This window comes from Tiliqua scincoides, chromosome 3, assembly GCF_035046505.1.
Source record: "Tiliqua scincoides isolate rTilSci1 chromosome 3, rTilSci1.hap2, whole genome shotgun sequence".
Classification (NCBI taxonomy): domain Eukaryota; kingdom Metazoa; phylum Chordata; class Lepidosauria; order Squamata; family Scincidae; genus Tiliqua; species Tiliqua scincoides.
Genome location: NC_089823.1, coordinates 123,628,723 through 123,653,577, shown reverse-complemented (window position 1 = coordinate 123,653,577; position 24,855 = coordinate 123,628,723).

The window sequence follows — 24,855 nt, the reverse complement described above, 5'->3', positions numbered from 1 at the left end:
ATTTGCTTTACTACAGGGACCAAAAACAAAATGTTGCATATGCCCAGGTCAAACAGGCTTAGTTCTCTTTCCTCCCTCCCTTTGTTCTCCTGGGTGCCCCCCCCCCCCAATTGACACCTCAACATTCATTGCTCTTGCAGGCCAGTGAGCATGCAGTCATTATCAGGCTGGAATTTTTTGGGAAGCCGGAGGTTACCATTGCTTTTTCAATTAATTTACAAATTACCAACTTCTGCATACCTACATACCCATTGTGCCCCAGAATATGTATAAATCATTACCTGTTATCTGTGCGTGGCCCAGTTCCATGTACAAATGGGTAACACTAAGCCACCTGAGTTCAGTATTAATGCAGAGACTGAATTTGGTATTCATATATGGACAACCATCTGAAGCACATGGTGGTAACTCTGTTGCAGATGGCTGTGGAGGATGTGGATTATGTATACCCATTTCAAAACAGGTTCTGGTCTTGTTTTGATATCAACATGGTTAAGTATGCATTGATTGAAAGAGCAGCTTCTTTTGACTGCCAATCAGTGTCAGTGAATGACCCCAAGTTCTACCATAATGAGGAAGGGAGACAAACTTCCTTCACTCCATAGCAGACAAATTTTAGAAGACCTTCATACCTTCCCTTCATATGTTGACATTCCGTGTCAAGCGATCTACTTCTCTATGTTTATCATTCCTTTGCTTGCTGTCGTTTAAATTGTGCACATTGATTCTAGAGTTCAAAATGAGTGCAGCCAAAAAAAAGAGAGTCAATCTGTAACCCTATGCACACTTACCTGGGAGTAAGTCCCATCGAAATAAATGTGACTTACTTTTGAGTAAACATGCATAGGATTGTTCTGAAAGGTATTCTTTTTGGTAGATATTTGCTTAAAATGTCACCATTTAAATTGGCAGTGCTAATGAGGACGCTAGAGAATAACTTTTCATTGGTTGAACAGCCAGCTTCATTCTTTGATGCACTACTTGGTATGAATACCTCCCCAAAGGTTAAATACATTTATTAACACTGATGTGTAGCAAGATAGATCAGATCAACCAGAAAATCTAAAACTGCTGTACATAATGTCTTTTTGTGAGTGAAAATGCCATTCAGTAATTATAACAGTCTCCCCAAAAAGGGTACGTAATGTATGAAACATACTTATCTCTCATTGAGGGAGAAGTAAATGATGCAAATCCATTTTTAAAAAGTTTGGTACCCTAAACCTAATTAATATCCTGTTTAATACTCCTTGAAATATTGCCCATGTTAAATAAGACAATCACTATGATAGAAGACATGATAGAAATTCATGGAATTATACACAGTGGAGAGAAAGAGAGAAGTTTCTTCATCTCTCACAACACTAGAATCCAAGGTCAACCAGTGAACTGATTGACAGGAGAAGAAAGGAATGGAAAGAAAGGAGCATGTGCTGTCTGTAGTAAGGGCTTTACTTACTACATGTCCTCAGGACATGCAAGTAAGACACAAAGCACCATTTATAAGTGCAGACAACATGTCCAAAAACATGTCAGGCAACATGTTTTAAATCATCATTTTAAAAGAGGGAGCCAGTTGGATTTTAGTGAGGATGGGATTCCAAAGTTGTGGTGCAGCTATCAAGAAGGCCCCATCTCTTATATCTGCCAGACTGATTAATCCTAAAGGCAAGCAGATTGAGGACAGCCATATGCTATTCCCAAGTACATACTTCTAGGCAGTATACCTCTGGATATTAGTTGTTGAAAGCAACAGCAGAAAAGGGCTATTGCAGTGGTTCCCAAACATTTTTGACTGGTTTGGGACTTACTGGGCCCTTGACTTACTAGGCCAATGGCCTTGGCTCTCCATTAGGGCTGCAATTCCATACATTGTATAGGGTGGTCAGGTGGCAAGGATTCCACAGCTCCCCTGGCTGTTTTCCACAGCTCACAGTTTGGGAACCACTGTGCTATTGCCTTCATGTCCTGCCTATGGGTTTTGTGGAGGCATCTGGTTAGCCACAGTAGGAACCAGGATATTGGACTAGAGGAACAATGGGTCTGACCCAACAGGCTCACCTTATGTTTTTCAAGAAGCATGACTGTCACATTCTTGAACTCATGTTTTAAAGGCAGTTTTTATTGTAAAGGATAGAAAGCATGTATTGCTATTTTACTCTTCCCTCTACATTTCTGTCATCTTCTTTGGGCACAAAATCTGTGTCCAAAATCTATATTTATCTATATCTATATCACCAGTCAGTGAGTCTTGTGATGAATCCATATCTGCTTGTTGTAGCAGCTCATTACTTCTGGCATTTCCCAGCACTAAAAAGGACTGGGAATAAGAGAGTCATGTTTTTGGCTCCCGTGAATTTAAGAATTCAAAGCATCTAGTGACAGTTTCTCTGCAGATGTTTAGCATCAGTGTCACTCCTATTCAGCAGTCCTATACATGCTTTCCTGGGAGTAAGACCTACTGAATGCACTGAGACATTTCTGCATAGACGTGCGTAGGATTGCACTATTGGTCTTTTTCATATTTTAAATGTTTATTCATATAACATTAGAGTTACAGCTGAATTCCACCTGAAGGAATGTTTAGTCATATTTCTCATATGAAATGAGAAGGAAGAAGGAAGAAGGAAGGAAGAAGGAAAGGCCCATAAAGAAGGTCTTTCATAAAGAAGGCCCTTCATAAAGAAGGAAGGCCCATAGCCAGGGAGACAGACCAGGGACAGACTGCACTTGCTCCCGGTGTGGAAGGGATTGTCACTCCCGAATCGGCCTTTTCAGCCACACTAGACGCTGTTCCAGAACCACCATTCAGAGCGCGATACCATAGTCTTTCGAGACTGAAGGTTGCCAACATGTACATATTTCTCATAGGAGTTATGGATAGCCCATATAGTGTATCATGTATGTGCTTTGTTGAAGTAAACTTATTTAATAATATCTGTTGAGTAAGTCTAAAATATTTTTATTATTGCAATTTAACAAGCACAATTTTCATAGACCCAGAAGACATGCAGTTTCAGTAAGGCAGATATGACGAACCTGGACTGAGACAGATATATTGAGGTTGCATAATGAATATGACCAGATCCTCGATCCTATCTGGGCACCACAGTTTGACTTATGAGACTAAGAGCCGGCTATTCCCGGCCTCCTCATTACTGCGGATGCAGCTGCTACTTGGGGACCTTCCAGGGAGCTCTGCAATATAGAATAGAGCATCCCCAGTTAGCCCAGCAAAAAAGGTGTTAAATGAAGATTCGGGGACAGAGGGGCCAAGAAAAGGGAGCCTTCACAGAATGCAGCCAGAGATTCTTCAGCCTATGATGAGGAAGGGATGCAGACCTGAGGGTTTGTGTCCAGCTCTCCTTGGCAGAATGGAGCGGCTGCAAAAGCCCAGGGAAACTGTCCCGGTAGGAGTAGGTTGGTTGCGACCCACCAGTTTGTGTAATGCTTCCCCTGTCCCTTTAAGACAGGGGTGTCCAAAGTTTTTGGCAGGAGAGCCACAAAGCCTCTCTGACACTGTGTCGGGGGCCGGGGGGGGGGTGGAAAAGAATTAATTTACATTTAAAATTTGAATAAATTTGCATAAGTTTACATAAATAAATATATTAAAGATGAACTTATATGAATGAATGAATGGTCTTGCAATAGCTCAAGGTCAATAAAAGGCCTTGCACAAAGCAAGGCTAGCCTTTCCTTTGCTGCCGCTGCTGCATCACAGACATGAAATAAGCAGTGGAGGGAGCCCTCATCCCACAGCTCACGTGAGAGGAAACAGTCGCCCTCACACTGAGAGCAGTTGCATCGGGCCAGTGTGGGCTCCAACAAACCTCTGGAGGGCCAGAGGCTCATTGGAGACTGGGGGTTCCCTGAGGGCTGTATTGAGAGGCCTCAAGGGCCGCAAGTGGCCCCAGGGCCAGGGTTTGGGCACCCCTGCTTTAAGAGAAGGAGGAAGGGGAGGGAGACAGCAATGTGATCCCCAGGATCACGTCGCTAAGGGGGTGCAAGGGGTGCTTTCTGATTATCTGAATATTTTTGCCCTACTTGTTCTTGCACTATTACAGGTATCTGGTCCCTTCCCTCTCCTGGTGAATGGAATGCTGTTCACAAAACAGTAGCTGCTTTCATTGATGGACTGAGGCATTGCCAAGAGCACCCCTGTGCATAATCTTACAAAGGGTTGGTGAGATCATATGATTATCCGATTGGGTGGCTTACAACCACCTGAGCACCTTTAACTGCCTTCTGACCTGGTCAGAGGAGCTGGGTTGACCATCTAGCTGGCACATGCAGGACGGTTGGCCAGAATCCTTTATTTGAGGAAACCCAGTCACAAAGATTCCCAGTTCACATAAGCTTGCTTGGAATGTTTTATGGCTCTTCTAATGATGCTGAATTCAAAAGGGAAAAGGGTGACAGCAGAGGTGTGTGTTTTTCAGCAACTTTTAGGATGCTGAGACCTCACAGAAGCTTCTAGTGGCTTGGAAGTGTCCAAAAGGAGGAGGACAAAAGCAAAATAAGAGAAACACAGGACTTTTCACCACAGAATTTGGATAGCTGCAGTATCAGAAGCTGCAACTATGGAAATATCAATTGATAGTGCAGTTTTTATAAAGAATTTATAACTCTGGTTAGTGAGGATGGCTAAAACCTGCTGGAGTAATTTAGTAGAGATTATGACATACGGCACCAAATATTTATCTGGACAAGTATACGTCTGGATTATGGCATTTGCATGAACAAGAGTACCAGATATTGATAGAATCTGTCCTCCCTCCTAAATTCCACATTTATCATAGGAATGAGAGGAGCGTGTGCAACTGCTAATTATAGAGACCTCTGGTACTGTTGTACATGTGTGATTCAGTCACAGTTAGCTGCGTAGACTGAAAGATCAGTATGGTCAACAGCCTGTCAGCAGCTTTCCAAGGTTTCAGACAAGAAATCCTCTCTATCCTGCCTGGAAGTGCGAGGGATTGAGTCTAAGGCCTTCTTAGAAAGAAAATATTCTTTACCCAGCGTGTAATTAGTTTGTGGAACTCTTTGCCACAAGAAGTAGTTATGGCATCTTGCCTGGGTGCCTTTAAGAGGGGATTGGACAAATTTCTGGAGGAGAAATTCATTACGGGCTACAAGTCATAGAAGGTACGTGCAAGCTCTTGGTTTTAGAGGCAGGCTGCCTCTGATTGCCAGATGCAGGGGAGGGCACCAGGCCACAGGTTATGTCTGTTGTCTTGTGAGCTCCCTCAGGCATTTGGTGGGCCACTGTGAGATACTGGAAGCTGGACTAGGTAGGCCTTTGGTCTGATCCAGCGGGGCTATTCTTATGTTCTTATGTTCTCCATGAAAAGTGTGTGCTCTACCACTGAGTCCTTCCCATGTTGGTGACACAAACCAATCAATCTGCATACATGCAAGACTATCAGGTCTTATATCATGACTGATTCTGTCAGTGTCAGATGATCTTTTGTAGTCTGCAGTTTACTCACCACTGTCAAGGAAGGGGGAGTTTTCTTTCCTTTTGCCTGGGTGGAAGGGGTGAGAACGAAGTCTGAGCTGAGGCTTGCAGTACTGAAGCAAGCTGATGCTATCAGCCTAAGAAGGCAGCTGAAGTTTCTGTACAGGCTAGGTGAGAGAACTTACCTACAGGTGTCAAGTGGCTGAACAGCCTTATTATACTGGCTAGGACTAAGTGAATTCTCTGCTTTTTAATAGTTTGTACAAGCAGAGAAATAATCTCTGCTGATTTGGATTTCCTTTTTCTTTAAGCTACATGCCTTGCAGAAGTGCATGCTATGCAACCTTTACTCTGATAAAAAATTGTCAAAACAGCTCCTTGCTTTTTCAAACTATTTTTTAAAAAAACCTAAATTAAACTTTGTTTGTAACCAGGGGAGTTTTTATATGTTAATTTGCTGCTTTAGCGCTGAAATGAGCAGGCTACATAAATTATTCTCTAATTTCTTTTCTGAGAAGTTTCAAGTCAAATATTTGCTGAATATGTAGTATCCATATTCAGTAGCAATATTTGATTTTTGACAGAATGTGACTGTAAATATACAGTGTTCAGGGGTCAGGAGACGACTGATGGCCAATGTCTGTTGGAGGACCCATGTGGCCAAGTCAGCTACTCAATTCCTCAGTACCAGTGGGAGGAACAGCAGCCAGTACACCAGCGGGAGTACACTGTAGGAAGTGCCATTGGGGACCCAGGGCAAGACTTTGCCCCAAGGACCCCTGAACCTGACACCAGCATTGATAATAGTACTTAGTACTGACTGGACTGTTGTGCACGTCCCACTTCTTTGAACAGTGAGAGGTTCTAGTGTCGGCGTCCTGGAGCTGGTTTCCTTTTAAATAAGAGAGGGCACTGGAAACCGAAAATATCTTTGCAATATTAGCTTTATTTGTAAATATACACATAGAACCCACTGGAAGCAAACCAGCTCCTAAAATCAGACAACAATTCTTAGAGAACAACTTGTGCAGCCACTCCAAGGCTGCATCTCCCATTTCCATCTTATTCCAGCTAGAATAGGCCTATTGTTCCATTCAAACTCCAAACTGTATTCTGCTGTTTTTATGTCCCCTTTCCTCTGCTGTTGAAATATCATTCGCTCCAAGCTTTGATGTGTATTGCATTCTAAAAGTTAAGAGAGAGATCCTGTATCACCCCCTTGGTCCAAGTCATTTGGCAGGTGGTGTGATGTGCTATCCTAGCCCCCAGCTGCACCCCTTAAGTGGAAAGAAATTGGGCCAGAAGACAATGGAAATAAAACTTCAAGCAATGTTTTATTCTGAATTTTAGGTCATACAAGGCCCAATCCTATCCAACTTTCAGGCATGGATGCAGCTGTGCTAATAGGGTATGTGTTGCATCCTGCGTTGGGGGGGGCAGTCACGGAGTCAAGGGAATGTTTGTTCCTTTATTGCATTGCAGGTTGCATTGCAGCTGCATTGGCTCTGGAAAATTGGATAGGATTGGGCCCGCAAGGAGAAAAATAGTCCAGTTCTTCTGAAATTCTTATTCTGTATTATCGTCAATGATAACTATGACTGCATTACCCTAACAGCCCAATACTATGGGACTTTTGTGCAAAAAGTCCAGTGACAGTGAAAATGTTGTGCCTCCATCATGCGCGATACAGCCTCTGGTGGAACTGGCCATCAGCTCCTTGCACGCATCAAAATTGCCTAGATGCTCCACTGACCGAGGTAAGTTGGTGGAGGGGGTGGTTTGGGGGAGGCTTGGGGTGGCAAGGGAGAAAATGGGACAGTGAGTGGCTGGAGGGGGTGGTTCTTGGCTGCAAAAGCGCAAGTTGGATCCTATCCCCCATTTTCCAACAATTAATAATAATAATAATAATAATAATAATAATAATAAACTTTATTTATACCCCGCCCTTCTCCCTAAAGGGACCCAGGGCGGCTTACAGCATGTTAAAAACAAATTAAAAACATCATTTAACAACAGATAAAAACATATTAAAAACACATTAACAGATACCATAAAAACAGTAGTCAGATGAAAAGTCAGATAAAAAGAGCATAAAGCAGCAGATTAGGCCTGTAAAAAATACTAAAAGATGTAGAAAATATGTTAAAAAAACAACTCGGAAGGCTTGTTTAAACAGAAGGGTCTTCAGGCCTCGCGGAAAAGTCTCAAGAGAGGGAGACATTCTCAAGTCAAGGGGAAGGGAGTTCCATAATGTTGGTGCCACTACTGAGAAGGCCCTATTTCTTGCCGCCGCCCCACGTACCTCCTTAGGCGGCGGCACTTGTAAAAAGGCCTTCTCTGATGACCTAAGAGGATGAGCCGGATTGTGCGGAAGTAGGTGGTCCCTAAGATACCCTGGCCCAGAGCAGTATAGGGCTTTAAAGGTCAAAACCAGCACCTTGAATTGGGCCCGGAAACGAATGGGCAGCCAATGTAGCCCCCGGAGAAGCGGGCTGACAGAGTCAAACCGCCTAGGTCCCGTGACCACACGGGCCGCCGCATTCTGCACTAATTGCAGTTTCCGAACCGTCTTCAGGGGCAGCCCCACATAAAGTGCATTACAATAATCTAACCTCGATGTCACCATAGCATGGATCACTGTGGCCAGGTCTGCACGATCCAAGTACGGCCGCAGCTGGCGCACCAGCCGAAGCTGAGCGAAGGTCCCCCTGGCCACAGCCGCCACCTGGGAATCCAGGAGCAGCTGCGAGTCCAGGTGGACTCCCAAGCTGCGGACCTGCTCCTTCAGAGGGAGTGCAACCCCATTCAGAGCAAGCCAACAGTCCAGTACCTGCATTGAGGATTTCCGAACCAGGAGAGCCTCTGTCTTATCTGGATTTAATTTCAGCTTGTTAGCCCCCATCCAGATCCTCACTGCTTCCAGACAGCGCTCCAGGCCCTCAACCACCACCCAGGAGTCTGGAGGAAAGGAGAGATAGAGCTGGGTGTCATCAGCATATTGATGACACCCCACTCCAAACCCCCGGATGACTTCTCCCAGCGGTTTCATGTAGATATTAAACAGCATGAGGGACAGAATTGAGCCCTGTGGCACCCCGCACCTCAAAGGCCAGGGTGTCAAACAGGCATCCCCCAGCACCACCATCTGGGACCGACCCTCCAAGTAGGAGCGGAACCAGCGCAAAACAGTGCCTCCAACTCCCAACTCGGCCAATCGGCCCAGAAGGATACCATGGTCGATGGTATCGAAAGCCACTGAGAGGTCCAGCAGGACCAACAGGGACGCACTCCCCCTGTCCAGTCACCAGCGTAGGTCATCCACCAAGGCGACCAAGGCAGTTTCTGTCCCAAAGCCAGGCCTGAAACCAGATTGAAAAGGATCCAGATAATCCGCTTCATCCAAGACCCTCTGGAGTTGGGCCACCACCACCCGCTCAATTACTTTGCCCACAAACGGGATGTTGGAGACTGGCCGGTAGTTATCCAACACAGTGGAATCTAGGGAGGGCTTCTTCAGGAGGGGGTGAACCACCGCCCGTTTCAAAGCGAGTGGCAACGTCCCCTCCATCAAGGAAGAGTTGACCACCTTCCCCGTCCACTCAGCCAGTCCACCCCAGGCAGCTCTTATCAGCCAAGCTGGGCAAGGGTCAAACAGGCAGGCAGATGGCCTCACACTCCAAAGGAGTCTGTCCACATCCTCAGGCTGTACAAGCTAAAAAGAATCCCACAACACTTGGACAAGCAGTTGCCAAGGGGACATTGTCAATGTGGCATCCAAGTCGCGACAAATACGATCGATTCCGATCCCTGTTCTCTTCTCAGACTTTGTCAGCTACATAGCCATCATGGGTCCAAGAAGACCTGTACACAGCCAGAAGGTGTACCCAGAGGTAGTTTTTTACTTTCCTCTGGTTGTCCTTCTGGTAGCCCCCCCCCCCATTGGATGCAGCATGTTCTCAGTCACGTTGACTGCGTCACATTGTCAGGGTTAGAACATAACCCAGGATAAATTTGCAGGCCTGAATAAGGTAGGGCCTAATGAGTGCTGAGTCACCAGGACTCAGGTGTAGAGTGAGCCAGCTGATGAGGCATGCATCATGAGACAGGGTGTGGCAGGAGGAGACACCACCCATCCTGATTCCTGCACAGAGCTTTATAAGAGACTGTGAGAGCCCTCATGTGTGGGTCATTGGTGGTCATGTGTGTTGTATGTTTTGCTGTCTCTGCTTTGTTTTGCTATGCTGCTGCTATTATTGTAAACTTGTAAATACAGACTGAAATGGTGATGAATTTCCTCATGTCTGTGTACTCTCTATGTTGTGAGCTGTGTCCTTGAAGCTGCATTCCGCTGGACAACCAGATAAGGAGCTACTCCCTCCTCGACACACATACAATGGTGAGAGATAGGATTGGGCTGCAACTGTCACAGATCTTATTGACTATAATATATCTGACAGTGTTCACAGGTATCAGATTATATTAATCCTGATTTTGTTTGCTCTTGATTACACTCTAAATGGCAGTGTTTATATTATTAACTTAAATGTATTGGTGCAGAGGAAGGGTTGAACTATTACTTATTACTTATCTGAACTTTTTATCCTCTTCAGGATTAAAACATAATTATTTTGTCACATAATTATACACTTAGAATAATACATATATTTATAACTTCTAAAATACACATCTGCAAATTGATCAGCACAGAGTTATCAAGTCTAATTGAAGTGGTGTTGCAGTCCAACCAAGGAAGTAGAATGAACACTTGCAACTCAGCCAGAAACAAAGCTAACAAGTTCAACCAAAGAGGAAGATGTAACACAGGCAACTTGGTTAGAAATTGGCTTCCAAACCTGCTCCAGTACATGCAGCAAAAAAGTAAAAGGAGAGGGAAGGTTTCATTTTAAAGGTATTTGTGTGTCTCTTTATGTCCAAAGGTCTAGCAAAGTTACACTTCAAAGTGACAGATGAAAGCAGAGTTCAGCACTTGTTCCAAGTGTGAGGTGCTGTTTCAGCTGCTGCTGGTTTAAATAGAGCACCTGGCTGCTCTAGACTTTGGTTTTCTAGTGGTACTTTCTCATTTGTTATTCTTTTCTTATTTTATTGTGTCACATAATTGTGAAATTATAACTTTTAAAAATACATGTCTGGAATGCTCAAAAAGAGAAAATTCTACACAGAACTTTGAACCCACTTAAGATCAAGTCCCTAACAGCCCAATCCCATCCACACTTTCCTGGGAGTAAGCCCCCTTGACTCTAATGGAACTTACTTCTGAGTATACATGCAGATTTGGGCTGTAAGTCTCCTGTCCACTGTGATAATGCAACCTTTGTATTGACCACAAGAGATGAATTAACACTACACCTATAGCCATTTATTTCATATACTATACCATGAAGCCACATCATATCTTTGCAGTGCTTGATTATACGTGATCAATCAAATGTGAAGAAAATGGGAAGCATGTCCTTGAAAAACGGTAACTAGATCTTTATACTAAATACTGCATACACACACACACAATGATTTTTGCATCAGTATGGCAAGCCTATAGCAAACAACTTGAAGAATATAAATTGGATGTTCCCTAGAAGAATGGGAAAAGGTTAAAATTCATCATTTTAACTGATAGGCTTTCTTTGAAAAATAACAGGTGCAAGGAATACAAAATACTGTGTTAATTTTCAATTCCTGCACTGTGATTTTTTTTTCAGAAATAATATCTTACAAACATAGCATATTTGATGCTTTTAATAATTTAAACCTAAAACATTGTTTTGAATCTTATTTTCTTTTTCAGACCACACACACAAAACTTTACCATCACAGAAATGATCATATTCCATTTTATAGGAGATATGTTGTGATGAATACCTTTCACGGCTTGATATACCATATGCAATCTATCAGTTTAGATGCTTTGAAGGAAATGTGATGAAAACCGTTTCAAACCAACTTGACTTCTGCAGATTTATGGCGTAATCCTATGTCAATTAGTGCCATCAGAATGGGCACAAACATAATAAGGCTTGTTGCGGCAGTGCAGAGGCCCACAGCTCTGATGGCAAGGCCTGCACCAGCCTACCACCGACACTTGTGCTCACTGAAGCAGGTAGGTTCTCCACTGGGCTGTGGGAGGTGGGAAGGGCAAAATGGGGGTGGGAGAGGCATGATGGGTGGGGGAGGCGCTGGATGCAACAGAGGCTGTACTTGCCCCGCTGGATTGCAGCACTTTCACGGGACTATCACGGGACTTTTGTTAGGATTAGGCTATGAGGCTACAGTACTATGCAAACTTTCCTGGGAGTAAGCCCCACTAAACACAGTGGAACCTGCATCCAAATAGACCTGCATAGGATTGCACTGTAAACCTCTTGTGAATTAAGCCATTCAAGAGGTCAAAATGACTCCTAAACTTCCCATTGGTTAAACCGCCCAGAGGTCGGAAAGTAGGTCCAAATAATAGGGGGAAATGATAGAACTGAAATATTTGCTGAGTGAAAAGATGTCTGCCTCACTATTGTCTATGTTAGTCTGATCCAAAATTTCCATATGTCTGAAGGTTTATAATCTAAATAATTGTAGCCAATCAACTTCGTGCTGATTAGCTGAGAGAAAGAATAAGCAGGACTTGTTATGCCTGCAGCTAATATCCAATCTCCATTTGCAAAGTCAACACTGAAGTTTTTTAACATTCTGTTTAAAAAAAGTTTTGTTTTTTTTAAAGAAAACTGTGGCATTCAGTTAGCTAGGAGTGGTCACATCTTTTACATGGTAGAGTTGCCCGCAGCAAGTGCGTAACATATGAACACCAGACACCAGACACCAGACATGTGCCCTCTGTCCATGTACCTGAGAACACTGTACCTGTCCATGTACCTGAGACCAGGGCTTTCAGGTATTGAAAGATATATAGCTGCCTTTTGTAATTTACATACCTCCTTAGGAAAATAGTGGCATATTCCAAACAGGAATGTTTAGTTGTGGAAAAAGTGACACTTCCCTAACATGTTCTGCTTCAAAATTCTATGTTAGAAAATTATTGCAGAATAATATAGTGTACAGAAAGCAGTGAAGTGCATTCAGCAATATGTAATAAAGGGGGGGGACACTTTGGGCATCTCTCTTGCTCTGAGAATTTGCAGTATAGTATTTCAAGTATGCAGATCATCACTGCTATCATCCTAACAAAAACAACAAATGACTATCCCTGTTTTCATCTATGAAATCTTAGAGGATACAGTTTGCCTGCTAAGTTGTAGAGTTGTCCCATCTCCTCCCCATTCCTCCAAGAAAATTGGGGGGACTGGACGGACACACAAATGTTATCTGTGAAAGAATGAGAAAGATACCTTTGTGCCTGTGTTTGTATCGTTTTCACACCTTCCAGGAGATAATCGTAACAGCTATTGCTGCTGCCTCTGCTTCTTCCTCCCTTTTCATTCTGCAGTGAATTCAAAGGAGGGTTTTCATTGTCAATAGATCCACTTTACACTGAATAACTAGAGTGAACAGGGAAGGACTTGCTGAAGAATGACTTGCAAATCCTGCTGCCAATGCTATTGCTGGATCTTAATTTAAACCTATCGCAAGGATGCTGTTAACATTTATCTGCCTCTCTGAGGGCCAACAAATGAAAATCACTCCCTAAATTTCCAGTGTTGGCATTTTGTTTTGATTGATTATCGCGATTAATGCCATTGGTGTTAGCTTTAAGACCCCCAAAGGGTAGTCAGCTAGTTAAAGCTGCAAATGTGGCTCCTGCCAACTATTTAGCCTCCTGAAAGTTTTTAAGAAACCATGATTGAAGATCTTATCAATCATTACAATTAAGTGTTTGTGTGCTTCTCATTTCCAAAAGCCATCTGCTATTGAGTTTTTAAAACTCACTTCTCTGTTTATCTAACCCACCACCTAACATTTGCAATAATATTTACAGAATGGTGGGAACAAGATGACAAAGAAAACTTTATACTTCCACTTTAATCAAGACTATTATGCAATATAATTTTTCTCCCCTTTGCAGTGCTCAAGGCCTTTAACAAATCAAAATACATCAAGTTAAAACAGTAATTAATGTCAAATGGCTAGCCACAAAAGGCCCTATTTAATTAAAAAGTTCTAATCTTTGATTAAACCTTATCACACATCCCTCTGATTGCAAACTGTTGTCTGCAAAGCACAAGTAATTGGTTACATAATCTATTGTCTCTCTCCTAATTGACACCTGCTAATTGTCTCAACATAAGATGGCAACAGATGCACTGCAAATGTTAGAAGTTAATGGTGAAATTACAATTCCTTTGAAGTCAGTGGGAAAACTTTCATTAATCTTTACCAAGGCAGGATTTTTCACCCTGATTTTCACATCAGAGGATTTTGTTAATATATTCAAACGATTTTGAGTTGCTTCTCATATTTCCTTTATGAGTCTTATGCCTGTTGGCCCAAATTCCCCACTTGCTGTAAAGCCAAAGTAATCTTACATCACTAAAAAAAGGTTGTATCTTTTTCATGGAGTCAGCACTTTGGCTAGGGTTTTTAGATTCTCACCCGGAGGACATGCACACACAGTTCAATGCTTTGAGGCACCAGGTGAAGTTGTAGCAACATACTCTAATTCAGTGCTTCCCAAACTCCTACAAGGGAGTTGGGAGCACTGTTTGTTGTTGTGGGGGGAGGAGGGAAAGCATTAGCGTAATTTCGGATTGGATTTCGTCACAAAAACCAGAAGTGCTTGGTTTTTTCCCCCCCTATGTTTGGAAGTACAGGGAGACCTGCAGAGGGCTCCTTGGACCTCCCAGAACTGCAGTGCTGGCTGTCCCTGGCAGCAGCACGATCCTGAGGATCATGTTGCTGCCTTCCACCCCCAACCGCCCTTAAAAGGGTAGGGATGATTGCTTCCCTGGCTGGTGGGTTGCAACCCACCAGTTTGGGAACCACTGCCCTAGTTCATATTAAGAACATACATACATTTGTTGGCAAACCTCACCCCAAGGATGCAAGGTAGTTCACAGATACTAATGGTGATTATTCTATTCTGTCTTGAACCACCAAAAGCCAGTTTGAATAAAAATAACTTACAATGGTCCTGGAAGATGTCTAGAGGGCAGGTCACACCTTTTTGCATCAGCTGAAACCTCTAAACGTTCGTGGGCAGTCCTATATAAAATCCCCAGTCATATCTTCTGCCACCAGAGTCAATGCAGCAGGTCCAAAAAGGCATGCACTGCATCCTGTGGTGGGGGGTGCAATCAGCCTGCAGGAGGGTAGTATAATTATTTTGTACTTACCTCCTGGTAGACTGCCTGATCTCCAATGGGTCTCCTTGGACACGTACCACCTATTTTGGTGGCATATGTCTAGGAGAGAAAAGGAGTGGGGAGGTTTAAAATAGAAGGAATAAGTTCCAGCATGCACCATTGCCAGCAGATCCCCTCTCCTGCCTCCTCCCTGCCCCAGTTGTTCCCTGATTCCTGCCAAGTTATGCCCTACCCTGCCACTGAATTACTGACTTTATGGAAGTGGCCCAGTTGCACTCTATATGGCTTTGTGTTTATACAGTGATGCAATAGGTCAATGTCACCCAGGCCCAGCTCAGGCACCAGGGGTCACATCGGGAGTAGGTGAGCAAGTGAGTATGGCCTGGATCCAGCCCTCATGCAGACCCTGAAGCCCAGTTGCTACTTGCCAGACACATCTGCTGACAACACCTCAGGGGGCAGTGGCCCACCGGTCCCGGACATTCCAGCCAAAGGACATTGCAAAGGGGAGGGAATCCCCCTGTTCCCACGTGCAAAGATTGAGGCACTACTCGTACTGAGAACTGATAGCAACAAGACCCTGACAAATGTAAAAACCTTAACCTGATTAAACAGTTTCTGCAGAACACTTTCACCAGCTCCTCATGTTCTTCCACATGGGGGTAAGTCAGCCACTACCCATATGGGCTCCATCCCCTGGCCCCACCCAGGGGATGGATGCAACAGACTGAAAGGGTTAGGCTGAAAGTACATTATAGTAGTCTAGCTTCAAAGTAGCAAAACTTTGGCTGCAAATTGAATTTTCCAATATGAAAGCCAGTCAAAGCTATTTCCAAGCAAGCCTGTTGAGGGTGGTGTTGATTGCTCTCACAAATCAAAAGTGTGGCCTTCCGCTAGGCCTGTGGGATTTGAGTCCTCTTGCCATCAGTCCAACCCTAAAGTCACATTATTGGCCTGCGTTGTGCTCTTCTGGCTGGCACCCAGAGCCATGTACACGTGTAAGCCAACGTGTCACACATCCTGTGTTGAAATAAAAGAAATAAAAAGGTTGTCAGGCAACAGTTCAAGACTGGAGAGTTTTTCCTGTCAATTCCCCCTGTGCTCCTCTCTCTCCCATCTAGCTGCTGCTGACTAGGAGAAGCAAAAATAAAAGAAACAAACAAAATCCAATGGACCACTTCTTATTCAGGACTCATTAGTTCCTGTTGTATTAGGTAGGTACAAATACCAAACTAAATGAAAGGACCCAATTCATTGCATTCTTCCCATTTGTCCAAAAATAAATATCGAACCCTACTACATGTTAACATTGTTTTGTTCCTTCTGCAGAGTGTCTTTAGCTCACCACAGGGTCTAGTTTCATTTCTCCCACAATTGCAAATGTTTTTAACTACTGCAGCCTGAGGGGGATGGGGGGAGATAAATAGTAAAGTTTAGAAGGTATTCGTCATTGCATGAGTTTAGGGCAACACGGAAATTTTGTTTTTGGGTCAGAAGTGTGGAGCAATGGATTTTGCATTTTAAAAGTTTTTTTAAAATACTTAGCACTTCTTCAACATATAAAGTGCTTACTATACAACAACCCTGTAAGGTACATCAGTATTACTATCCACCTATTGCAGGTGGAAAGCTGATGCTGAATGGTATTGACTTACTTAAGGACAACTAGTGAGTTCATTGCTTCAACCAAGGACTCTCGTCAACATGCCTCTCGCCCTGCTCAAGTTTCAGAATGTCTGAAATCAATATTCAGCAATCCTCTTGGGGTTCCTGGTTTTCATTTAGAGTTACCTTTTGCTTAGAACTCTGCTTCAAAACTCACCTGTTAACTCTGATGAACTCTCCTTGTAAAACTGCAGAAGCAGCCTCAGTGGCACTAGTGAGTCATGCTCATAGAGTAATGGTCTAAATATTTTGATTGAAAGCTTCTTTTCAGAGAGACAATTCATAATCCAACAGAACGGCCCACTGTTTCTTTTTTTTTTTCCTAGCATATGTCTGAACCAAATTAGAATAATATTTCAGAGTGGCAGCAAAATATATTTACATATTTAATTTTAAATAATTTACGTTGCCTTTTGCTAAGATAGTTTTACACAGGCTGATGTGTTAAGCTTCCCATGATTTATTGACTGCAGATTTTATTGGCATTGCATTTTCCTATGCAAAAGGGGAGGAAATGCACTCATAAGTTCTCAGCTAGCCATTTTTCTAACTATGGAATCAGTTACCAAAAAAAAGGGGATGAGGTGAAGAAGGACTGATTCACAATGCTGAAAACACAACATTTATCCGCAAGATGTTGCCCTGTATCGATCTGTACATATTTATTTTATTTTGTTCTTGTACATATTTATTCAGTTGTGTTACTTATGATAAATAAGATATGACAAAACTGGAAATGAATTATCACTGAATTTTGTGGGGGGAGGGGTGCTTAAGTAACAAGCATTCTTTAACCTTTTTTCTTCATATGGTTCAGTGACTTTCTCCTTTGTGAATTAGAGTTTAAAGTTCACCAGCAGCTCAGTTCATAAACCATTTGGAGCATATCTGTACCACAAACTTAAACTGGTTAAATAGTCCTCCCCCCGCCCCCCATTTAAAAGGTCCAGGTGCCTCTGATGGAATCCTTAGTCCTCTCATCAAACATTAGTTCCCAGAGTTATTTGAGGGACGCCATGACAGGTAAAATAGGTGAAGTTGTATAAATGAATATACAGGCATGCCCCCTTATTTGCAGGAATTCCTTTCTGGAACCCCACGAGGATATCTGAAACCACGGATATGGGGAACACCTGTTCCCACGGTCTGGGGGCCCCCCCTCCAGAGGCGTGTCTGAGCTCAGCAGAGGTCGAGGGCACCCATTCCCAGCCTCTGCCAGGCTCAGATTGAATTGAATAGCTCAAAACACATGACCTCACAAAGAAACTGGAAGTGACATTTTTAATGCCTTATAAGACATTTAAAATGTGATTTCTGGTTTTTTCGTGAAACTGGACGTCACGTGTTTTCAGTTATACAGCTCAGTCTGAGCAAGACAGAGGCAAACCAGTATTCAAACAATGGCCAGTCATACAGTAGATCATTAATGCAAAGACAGTTATGCATGTCTGCTTGTTATTGTCTGTTTGGAACTCAGGCAGTTATGGGGACCATTATTGGTAGGTGGGGGTGTGATTAAAAAGGGGTGTCAAAAATAAGCCAATTAAAATTATAATTTGGATGTATTCTCTTGCTGTATTTACTGATTACTGTACTTTGTATTTGGTATATTGTTGCTTACTGCTTTTATATGATTGTTGGAATACTTCTCAGGGTGTTGATAGGTAAAAGGAGATGGTCTTTGAAAAAGAATAATATTTGTTTTGGCAATCTTATTCTTATTCTGGCAATTTCATATAATTCACCACTAAGGAAAAATCAAGTCACATGAGCATTTTCCAATTTAAGCCAGGATTGTTAATAGCACATTGTCAACAGAGTCCATCCTGTTTACACTTAAACAAATGAGATTGTTGTCACCATCTTCTACTGCATAAGAATTAAGAACTCAATTAGAGTGTACTACCACTTGCAGCAAATTGCCTTACGCTGAGACCAATTTCAGTAGCACATGACTCCAAGCACCCCACCACTTTTAAGACATGCAGATTGCAAGATGGTTGGCATCATGTCTAAGAATTCTTCCTTGACATGATAGAAAATATCTCTTACCAAGTTTCTGAAATAACAAAATGTATAAAATCAATGGAGAAATGATAGAATATATATACACAGGGTTTTTTTGTAATGGAACACACCGGAACAGTGTTCTGGCACCTTTTTTCCCCTCCTCTCCGCCCCCACCTTTTTTCCCTCCCTGCGCCGCCCCCGCCCCACACTGCTGGCTAGGGAGGGATTCAAACCTCCAACCTTGTGCTCCACAGCCCAGCAGTCTCTCCATTGGGCTATAGGAAAGCCTATAGTTAAAGTGTTCAGAACTAATATATAAGGTCTAGGTGCTCCATGGCTGCAAAATATAAAGTTGCGGCTGCAAAACTCCTCAAAGTTCAGTCCCAGGCAGGCTTTTTTTTTTTTTTACCTTTTATTTTTAAGTCCCAGGTAGGACTTAACCCACAGTTAAGCTCCTGGAGTGAGCCCACTGCTGGAGGCTGTGGGTTAAGTCCTACCTGGGACTTAAAAAAAAAAAAAAAGGTAAAAAAAAAAGCCTGCCTGGGACTGAACTTTGAGGAGTTTTGCAGCCTCAACTGGCCCCCCTTTTGGCAACTGGCAACCAACCTTTATATTTTGCAGCCATGGAGCACCTCCCCACCTAATAAAAAAAAAATTTCTTCCTCATAGGGATTTGAACCCCTAACCTATGGCTCCACAGACGAGCACTTTAGCAATTGAGCCATAAGAGCTCTTAGGCTCAAAGTGTTTGGAACTAATACTTGAGGCACTGATGGCCACTAGCTGGGCTCAAGACCTTATATATTAGTTCTGAACACTTTACTATAGGCTTTCCTATAGCCCAATGGAGAGAGTTTCCTATAGCCCAATGGAACACCTCCCCACCTAAAAAAAAAATGGGGTGTTTCACTCCAGCTGTGGCAGGAGTGCTTTTGCTATCAGGGAGCTCACACGGGATGGGTGTGTGTGTGCGTGTGTGTAGTTATTGACTACGTCTAGTTGTCTCTTATTACTTATTTCTCTGATAAAAAATGGTTTAAAAATAAATAAATAAAAGATTAACAAGTTGTGAGTTCCTGCACCTTTTTTTTTTTTTTTACAAAAAAAGCACTGTGTATACATGTCTATAGATATTTATACTACTATATGAATAGTATCCCAGCCCTATCCCCTGCCAGCCCATAGCATGCATTGTTGCTGATGGAGCGCTTGCTGCACGCTGTGATGGTGGTGGGGCAACCAGATGGCCTGGGAGAGGTAAGTAAAAATATTTTAAACTTATCCCTCTGTAGGCCAATGGGTCTCCTTGGGCCCAAGTTAGCTTATGATAGCATAAGTCCAAAGAGAGTCAGGGGACAATTCTGAGCCAAAAAGAGGGGACAGTATCTGGTGCGTGCTGCTGCCACTGCAATCCACCCCCTCCTACCTCCAAACCACCCTCAGAATTGCCCATGACCTTCCTCCGTTGCACCTTACCTACTCCAGTGTGTCCTGGGTGGGCCACTGGCAGGTGCATGGATCTTCCATCTGTTTGCAACAGTGGTTCAGGAGGGCCCAATGGCAGTGTACCTTTTGCACTGTTGTAACTGGACTTGCAGCAGTGGATTGTGAGCTTCACTGCCATAGGCACAGAATAAGATTAGGTTGTTAACAATATCAATGGTTATTACGGACAACAGCATATTAAAATGACTTGCTATATTCTTTGTTTGATTTCCATTCCCTTTAGCTCAAGCAGTTATCACTTGCAGCAATAGTTCTCCAAGCATAATTTCTTGGATGTATATCAGTGTCAAACTAGACACTATAAAATATACAGAGCAACTGCTGCTCCATGTTTCCTTAATTCTGTATCTTGAAGCATCTAATACAATGTCACACAATCAGAATTTGCATCTCCTTCCCCCACCCCTGCTGTTCAACATCACAAGAAAGAGTGAGTAAAGAGATAGAACAATGGAAACCTAGTCCTATAACAACTAGTCTGAGCTTCAGGATTCCTCAATGAAGAAATCAAAAACATCTGGATAATATCAAATTCCCCATAAGGAACTTATTCTGCACTACTGCACTTCCCTTGTGAGGCATGCACCCAGAAGCATGTAGGCAAAGGTATGCATTAGGGCAAAGGTAATCATCACTGGTCATGTAGGAGGGAGGGACTGAATAGACCTAGGCAAATATAAACTGAGAAATGTGAAGCCTGAAATGTGCCCTGCAGGCTACTCTAATGTGCAGGGATTCCAGGTAAATTTGCAAATAAGCCAATGTAGAAAGTGTTCTCTTATGGGATAAAGTTTGAAAACTACCAACTTACAGCCCAAACCTACAATATAGATATGACAGTATATGTCCGTATACAATGGTACAACAACTGCCCTGCTGGCATAGAAATGTGTCAGCTGATGGACCCATCACAAATGCTGTCACAGTGCCAGAAAAACACAGTGCTGATGTAGCTCAGACATTGGCCAACTCTGTGGGAGAGAGTTCAAAACGAGGAGGGGATCAGGGCATAGCATGTGAGGGATGCGGACATGACAAATAAAGGTCAACGTGAGCCAAATTCTAAAAGTGTCTCAGATGGCAGACACACCTTGACACTGGAAAAATACTACGCTGGTAGTATTGGAGCTGGTATAGCAATAAGTAACCCCAGAGGGAACAGTGAGGAAGGGGAAAAGACCAGAAAAACACCAGAAAATCTCCCACTACCCTCTTCCTACCCAGCTTCCTATGATAGCATTTAGGACTACATTTGGCAGCCAATCACAGCACACCAACTCTGGTATATAAGTCACAGGAAGGGAGACTACCTCTCGAATAGATGCATAGGGCTGTGCTAGCATGACATTTCCTGGACAGGCTTAGGGTATGGTAGTCATTGCACCAACATCAGTGCACATCAGCACCAACATCAGTGCATTGACACAGTCTGAATGGCATTGAGCCACTAGATATCCAGGCTTGGGGGTATTCATGCAGCATCTGGAGAGCTACCTGAATTGTTCTAGAGTGGAATTGCTACCAAATTTTGTCTAAAGTGAGATTTGAAGTGAATTTGGAAGTTTCTGGTAAAGCAAAACATCCAAAGAATTTCTGAAAAATCTGTACACAGGTGTGTGTATAAAGAAGTATTCCCAACACAGTTTGAATAATTGGTTTGAAAACTCTAAGAAGTATGGAGAAGCATAGAGATGACTTCCTCAGTCACCACATTCTCATAGATGGAAAAAATAAAATGTTCATTCATCTGGTGACAAGTTAATTGCAATCCTATACATGCTGGACTGAATTCAGTCAGACTTTTATCTAAGAAAACCTGCTTATTATTGTGCTGTAAGGCACTAGTAAGGCACTGTAAGGTGCCTTACTAGTGCTGTAAGGCACTAAACTGCATGTTTAATTGGTTTCATCAGTAATTCAGTCATTTTCATGGATTAATTAATGCACACCAGTTTTAATTAGTGGGGCCAAGATCTAAGAACCCACTTGCTTTATTTATTTTTAAGTTAGATGGATTCTGGTGTGTTGTTGAAATAGAAAATAAAAAAGGATTATAAATAGACGGTTTAATAAAGAATGTAATATTTTATTTGTTAAGTTGTACATTAAGTTACTTTACCTCAAGTATCTGTGTTGAGTTATGAGTAATATACAGTGGCATCACAATGGAGGTGCAGCTGGTGCAAGTTGCACTTGGTGCCACCCTTAGGAGGGGATGGCACCACACTGCCAAAGCCTCTGGTGATCTTCAGCCCACTCCAGGTTCAGCTGCATTATACTCTCAGCAACTATCATATTTTTGCTGCTCGGCAGTGAGAACACGAAGTGACTGGTCCCGGAGTGTGTAAAAGATTGCCAAATGGAGATGGGCTTTTTGCATTTTTGCATACGATAGCCTGGAAAGTCAGGGGAGGCATGATTTCATCATTACATCACCCCCAAACTTCTGGAACACTACGTTCCTGCAGATAAGCTCTGTACCAGGGGACACCCAACTCTGGGATGCCTCTGGTAATATAAAGGTGTATTTATATTTACTTAATTAGTAGATTAAAGGCAGACAATTAGTCAACTACAATTCTTTGAATAATTGACAGCCCATAAAACAAAATTGGTGAACTAGCCTTAAACTAGAACCTAGCAGGGCATCTCAATCCTAGCCTTAGCAGCCTGTGGGGTGCAGCGGTAACAACAGCTTCTGTTGCATCTTGCGGGCCAGCTGAGAACCAGGGTGGCAGGGAGGTAAGTACAGAAAGCTTTTACTTACCTCCTCTGCTGATGCCTGGGCCCCCATGGCCTGCACAGATCTACCCCAGCTATTTTGCTATTTTGCTGGGGTAAATCTGTTAGGTCCAAGTGGGCATGTTGGGCCCAGAACTGAAGCATTGAATCTGGTGGATGTTGCTGCCACCAAGATTCACTCCCTGTCCCAGTCCAATCCCTTCTTCAATCTGTCCCCACAGCCAACTTAATTGGGTCAGCAGCTGATCTGTGGACCACTGTCACCTGTGTGCAGCTTTCTGAGCCTTGGTGGCAGCTCTCCACAGAACAGAAGAGTGGCCATTACGTGGTCCCCAGGATGCGTTGCTGAATTGTGAGATCCGCCATCAAATCCCACAGATAAGATTGAGCCCTCATAAAAGTTTAACCACTTCAGTAGAATCCAAATCTCACCAGCTTAGGTTTGTTTGGATCAACAAATCTCAAAAAGTACCTTACTGCCTGTAATGGTCCTAGATCTTCTGGGGAGGCCTTTTTAGTCTTATAGATCAGAAGGGGGCTTTCTTGGTAGTGGTGTTGTGTCTAAAGAATATCAAGGGAGTCGTCCTTGTCATATTTTCAGCATCAAGCAAACATGTTTTTTCATTGGACAGGTTCTAATTTACAATAATTATGAATCCTGCTGCTGAGCTTGAAAATGCTGTTGTGCTTTGTTCATTACAGTAAAAATGAGTTCTGTTTTTCTATATAGCAAATATATTAGACTTGATGCTACCCTGGTACATGACTGCATTTGGGGAAATGTAACAGACCTGTACTTTTAACAAGCTACTATGTATATTCTAGTCAATATACTATCTTGTCTATATCTATGTCTATACAATATCTAGTCAAAGATAGTCAATGGGACTTACTCCTGGGTAAGTGTGGGTAGGATTGCAGCCTAAGGTCCAAGTCCTAACCAAATTTCCAGCACTGACATAGCAGTAACAATCGGGCATGTGCTGCTTCCTGCAGTTGGGTGTCACTCACGGAGTCCTCCTCAAAGTAAGGGAATGTCTGTTCCCTTACCTCAGAGCTGCATTGCCCTTATGTCACTGCTGTAGAGTTAGGATTGCACCCTTAAGCATTTCTGAAGCATATGAATACATACACTGAAACAATTATTGGCTCTGATCCATGGCAACTAGTCACACAGAACAAATGGTGGCCCTGAATGAAGATGTGTATTGACATTTGGATCAAAAGGTGGACCTAGCCAGGACAACAATGAACATTGCTATGAGGGTGGGGCACTACATCCCAGACATGTAACTGAACCAGATTGGTGACACACATGCAAAACTGCTTATATGAGCAGAACTCCTTTGCTTTATTGGCATGACTGTTTCATCAAGTGTCTTCTAGGACATATTCAGATTATCCTTACGTGTATTAAGTAGATTCCTCTTGTTAGCTCAACATTAGGGGCACTTTAACTCCAGTAAACGTGCACCATTAAATATTTGCAGACTCAGGAAACATGACATCAATCTGAACTGAGGAAATTTTAAAAAGAATATAGTAGCCTAGAATTTTTTTAAAGATGTGTATTCAACAGATTTTTAAGTAATTAAGTTTTGCATTAAGAGCTCAATAACCTTTGCATCAATTTGATGACCTGAGATCCTTCAAATAGTCAGGGCATCTAACGCTATATTTCAGAGGGATTCACATCAGCCTACATCAATCAATACTGTTTTCACTTTACAGCCAAATTACCTAACCTTCTGGGCTAGCACTTTACATTAAGTTTCCCAAATATGCATTTAATTAAGGCTGAACATGATAGTTTTTAGACTCGCCTATCGACTGCTTCTTGATAAAGAGCAAAATTGAAGACCCAACCCCCTAACAGGCAGTGTTTAAGCCTGAATAAATGTGCTTTTGGAGCTTTCTGTGTTTTATTAATGTACAATCACTGATCAAATCCACATGACAATTCAATGGGAACAGTAATTTTAAGTGCAACTCTTCTTTAGCGCAATACAATCTGCTATGTTACTGTACAGTGCACTCACCAACAAGGAAACACATAAATGATTTAGATAATTATTCTAAGTTAGTCATTTGGAAAACTTAAACTGTTGTACATATTAAATTAAAACAAATGGTGCAACACACACACGTGCACACACGACACTCATTTTCTCTGCAAAACAAATCTTGATTAGTATACAGTGTTTGGAT